The sequence below is a fragment of the Lycium barbarum genome, chromosome 4 (genome assembly GCF_019175385.1).
Source record: "Lycium barbarum isolate Lr01 chromosome 4, ASM1917538v2, whole genome shotgun sequence".
NCBI lineage: Eukaryota > Viridiplantae > Streptophyta > Magnoliopsida > Solanales > Solanaceae > Lycium > Lycium barbarum.
In genome coordinates this window covers 29,873,773-29,879,046 of record NC_083340.1, presented here as the reverse complement: position 1 = coordinate 29,879,046, position 5,274 = coordinate 29,873,773, and the positions used below count along the sequence as shown (strand labels likewise).

The 5,274-nt window shown below is 35.7% G+C and overlaps 1 pseudogene; it reads right to left on the bottom strand.

The window, feature by feature from the left end:
* Positions 1-2,016: 2,016 nt before the first annotated feature.
* LOC132637355 (RNA polymerase sigma factor sigC-like) lies at positions 2,017-4,606 on the bottom strand (annotated as a pseudogene).
* Positions 4,607-5,274: the final 668 nt, after the last annotated feature.

Below are 5,274 nucleotides of genomic sequence, written 5' to 3'. Positions count from 1 at the left end.
CCTGTTGATTATTTTCTTCAACTGCATAGGAGGTCTCTAAATCCCAACCTTTTTCTTCATCTTGCTTGTTTTGGGTAGAAGTAGCTATGTTACTTTCGGCTTTCTTGTACCAGTAATATCTGGCGTAGTGTCCTTTCTTTTCGCAATTGTAGCACTTATCTCTTTGTCGGTTGTTGAAACCTTTGTTTGCCTGTTTGTTGGCTCGCTGGCTTCTTTGAAGCTGATTCTTCTGGTCTCCCCCTGGCCGAGAGTTTCTCTCCTCATCCCTTTTTCGGTAGCCTTTCCTTTTGCTGAAGAGTGCCCTATCTTCACATTTTATAGAAAGACTTGATAATGGCTTATCTAAGTCTTCTTCATTTGCTAACAGATTTTCCAACTCAGATAAAGTTGGTTCTGTGGCCCACCCCCCTGTAGTCGTAATTATATACTCCGGCCTTAGACCATGAACAATGATTCTCCTCATCCTTGTCTCTGTGATTGCATTCTCTGGATCTAATTTTGATATTTCATCACACAAAGATTTTACCTTTGAGAAGTATTGATTGATTGTCATGTTACGCTATGAGATCGACAAAAGCTCATTTTCAAGCCTTTGTAATCTCGCATCATTCTTCTTCGTAAAAATCGTTGCCAGCGTGTCCCAAGCTTCTTTGGGTGTCTTGGCATTCTTAATCCGTTGCAGGAACTCATCTTCAACTGTTACAGTGGGAGCATACATGGCCTTTCCAGCTTTAACCTTCCATCTTTTTGCTGCTTCGGCATCAGTTGGTGCTGTAGTCTCTGAGCCACCAACAATATCCCATAATTCCTGGCTGAGAAAATAATATTGCATTTTCGTGCTCCACGATCCATAGTTGCTTGAGTTGAGCTTCTCAACGCTATTGAGAGTGCTTGCAAAATCCGCCATTTACCAGTGCCTCTTGACTTGTAGCCTCTGACAGTAGCTTGTAGGATCTCCCTTGAGTTGCTACCTCTCTTGATCAACCAGGCTCTGATACCACTTGTTGAAAATCGTCGGGCACAATAGTCGGGCACAACTTAAATTTTATTATGGCAAAGTAAGAACCAGCTTCGGTCTTACAATTTCTTGCACTAATTTATTTTTCTTGCACTCACTCTAGCAACTCTCTTTGTTTCTCTCTACTATTTCTTACTAGCTCTCACACTTCGTACTTCTCACTTATCACTTGTTGCTTTATTGCTTGCTTGCTTACAACTTAAATAACCACCTCTATTTATAGGTGGTGGTGGAAAGATCTAGTGAAAGATATTTACAACTGTCTCTAGAATATTCCTAACAATCTTTTTTCTAGAACTACTTCTAGAATCCTCATTCTAGAATCACTCTAGAATTCTCATTCTAGAGTTATTATTTGAATTCTCTAGAATTGCTTGAACATTATAGAGAAGAGAACAATCAAGAATAAAGTTGGTAATGATTTATTTTAACATTGATCCCTCTTACTGGAACTTTAATATAATCTTTGGATGATGTTTATTAATCTATTATCCAATAAGTTGTGTCTTTCTAGCTGAATTTTGTTGCCTATCAGTATGCGGACCGACTGTCTTGTACTAAGTAAAGGATGCCCTTGTATGATTTCCCGAATAAAAAACGCGTTCCTAAATAACTATGGTTTTGAGTTATTTTATGTGTGTAGAAATTGTAGATTGTTTACAATGTGGGTCAGAAGCCTATCCTTTTCGTAAAAGAAAAAGGAAAATGCAATAAAGTTCTCATTTTAGAAAGAATAGACAGTAACTATAAATAGAATGTAACCGTTAACTTGAAGTAGAAAATTGTAAAGAAGTTTCAAAATTCCATATCCTATATGCAAAATGACAAACGACATTTCCTGCAATCCAGAGTAATAATATTTCATACAATTTGCTTAGGAGTTGTAACTCTTGGGATTGCAATCTACTACGATATTGGAGCTACAGTTCAAACACTTATCTGATCGCGAGAATTTGTGCTTTACCACCAAGCGTAGTACAAAAATAATTGCGCTTATTTTAGGACCGTGTACTTTTGAGAAGCTCATCCCTGCGGTACCAATCAAAATGCAAGCGCTGCTGCAACTACTTCTGTTCAACCCTTCTGCCTAACTGCTGAAAGTAACTACTCGACCAATTTCTTCTTCAAGGATTGACCTGATTCTTTCCAGCTCTGCCACTAACTGTTTTATAGCAAGAATTTTTAAGAACTGTAATACAATATCAATTAATAAAAACTGGAGACAGCCTTAACACCTCTTGACATTTCTGCCTCATTCTTAGCTATTTTCTGTCTTTTATTCCTAGAGGTATGTGTTTCTTTTCCTAGAATAAAACCTTGGCTGTTGCAAAATCTTCCTGGATGTTTTTAAAAATGTCAATCAATCAATACTTCCTGCACTGTAATAATGTCATTGGCATTTCTGGATTCTCTGTTTCTTCTTGACTTCCGCTATTGCTTTTTCCTAGAACGTACGACAACCTTATCCATTCCATTTCCAACAAGGTCGTCTTTGTCAACTTCTTCAATAGGCTCCCTTGGCACGTCAAGCACTTTAGGAAAAGTAGAAGAATGATGTGTCCTTGAGAGTCAAGTACGAAAGAGCTCTAAAGCTCCAAGTTTTACTATTTTCACGGAATAGCTCTTTCTAATCTTGACATCTCTGAATCAGCAAACATGCTTTCCAGCAGATCCAGATTTTTCATCAGTAAACTAAAGTGAAGAGATCTGGTTGCGTCTAAATATGTTGGTTTCTCCTCTTCAGGTGATGTCCCAATCTTATGGCTACCAATATCTCTATATAAATTGCTAGGGGACCCTCTGCCGATGCGCATCTGTTAAGAGAGAGCACAAGTCAGCAATGACATGCAAATCAGAGAACAGACTAACTGGCAAAAACTATACTCCTTAAGACTGGGTTACTTCTAACACAAGAGTGTGTCTGTAATTGGGGGTCAGATAAGCAAGTCGGCACTCTGAAAGGATCGCTTTGTGAAGGTTCACAGTCCCCATTGATAAAAGGTTTGAGAGACCGAGCTGTATCGTATAAAGCCTCCCTTCCTTTGACTGTATACGAAGATGAGGTGTCATTAATAAAGAAGTCTCGTCGATAAAAAAAAATGAAAAATTGACTCAATTAATTGTTGAAGACTAATTCAAAGATGGAGTAGAAAACCTAAAATTATTTAGGGTTTGATATTTTCTAGTTTCATTATTTATTGTCTTAATAGGTTTTGTAGTAGGTTTTCTTGTTTCTAGCCAAAGTAGGTTTCGCGTTGCTAACTATTTTCGTTGTGAGGAAAACATTGAGAGATTGGTTGAGATTTATGCATTATGAGTGAATTATTTTTGGGGTATCCTTCACTAACTCTGTTTTTTATTAAGGAGCCATTACACAATAATTTGGCTCATATTTATCACAAACAATAAGATTTTCTAACCAAAGATGCAGATAAACTATATACAATTAAAATGGCATGTTCAGGTCTGGTTAGTTCAGAGGTATGTCGGACCAGGTTGAAGGAATATCTAGTTCCAGAAAAAAGAAAAGAGTAGTTCCTTAATTAATTTGCTCTTGTTGTGCCCTAACTTTTTGTTTATTTTTTTGTGTTTCACCGTGTTTGGTATCCATAGTAGGATCCCGACAAATTCAGATTTGCGCCTCGTAAGACCCGGTGACAGCTAATTTTTGACCTTCCATAACTTGTTTTGATTGCCCAGAGTCCTTGAATATTAAACAGTGTGAAATATGTGTTTTTAGAAGTCAAAGTAATTTTAAAAAATTATTTAGATAATATTTTACCATTTTTTTGTTTGATAAAGTAATTTCTATAATATTATAAATTAATATAAGTATTTTACAATTATGATGTTTTTGCTAAAATTAACCAAGAGAAAATAATTTACAGCAATTATTTACTTAATTGTTAAATTATCAAATTGTCAATTGTTAAGTATTTCACTCTATTTTCAAGGAAAATGATTAATTAAAATAAATAATCTTTTTTCCTCTCAAATTTCAATTTCTGCATAATCAAATCATATTGATAAATTTTAAATTAATCATAATTGGTTTAGATAACTAATTGTGGTTATATTTGTAAATTGCTTATGATGTGTTAATTACGGCTACAATTGAAATAATTAACTGATTAGTCAAATAAAGGTCATATTTGAAATAATCAAGTTCCTGAAATCAGCAATGTTTTAAATTAATTAATTAATTAGTTTTAATTAAAATGCTTTAGTAATCAACCATGCACATTTTTTACTTTATACATACACACACACACACACACACACACACACACACACACACACACATATATATATATATATATATATGAAAAGTTGGGCCTTCTTTCTTTTTTAAAAAGTTGGCCGAGTCCAGCCCAACAAGGGCCAGACCCGGCCCAATGATCAATTAAAGAGGAGCAAAGGCCCCTTTCTTTTATTTTTCAGCCTAACAACCCTCGCCCCTTCCCCTTTCCCTCTTTCTCTTGGGAACCCTAGCGCCGTCATGGGGCGGTGGACCCACCACTATGTCATCCTTACCATTTGCGGCAAGTTTGCAGGTGTACCATGCTTTATCAGGTCTGGTGTGACCATATTGAGCAACGCATTTAATGTTTTACATTTTTCTTATCAAGTATTGTCCAAACGCGGTATATTTCGCTACTTTCCTTTGCTTTTTAGACGATTCAACGGTAACACTCTATGAATCCTTAATTGTTTTTTGATTGTTTGTGAATTTGAATCCTTGTTTGCTATTGGTTCATGAGGAATCGAGAGGATCGACTCATTTTGGGTTAAATCTAACCATTTATCTGTTCATTTGCTTTTTCTTAGCCATTGATGTTGTTTATGATGGCATGCTGTTGGAAATTTTAGAAGTCCCACATCGTTTGGACTTAGGGTTTTATGATTTAGGGGTTCTCTAAATAGAATTCCAACTTTGCAAATAAGAGAGGACTTTTGGCTAGGAATATACATATATTCACTAAAAAAGAACTCGAATCTCTATAGTTTTGGCAATTTTTGCTTTCAAACTTTGCTTTCGAGCCTTAAGTTAAAATTTTAAGTCTTGTTTCTTTATTATGTGGCTAAGTGTGAGTTGAAAGGAGTATAAGAACTTCCAGATTCAATACTCGACTAGGGCTACGCATTAAAGAGGCGCTCTTCTTTCCTTAGTTATTTCTTTTAAGTTCATTTCAGTCATTTATGTATTCTAATGCTTTTTTGGCTTGATGTTTGGGTTATTTGTGATGTTTTTAGTC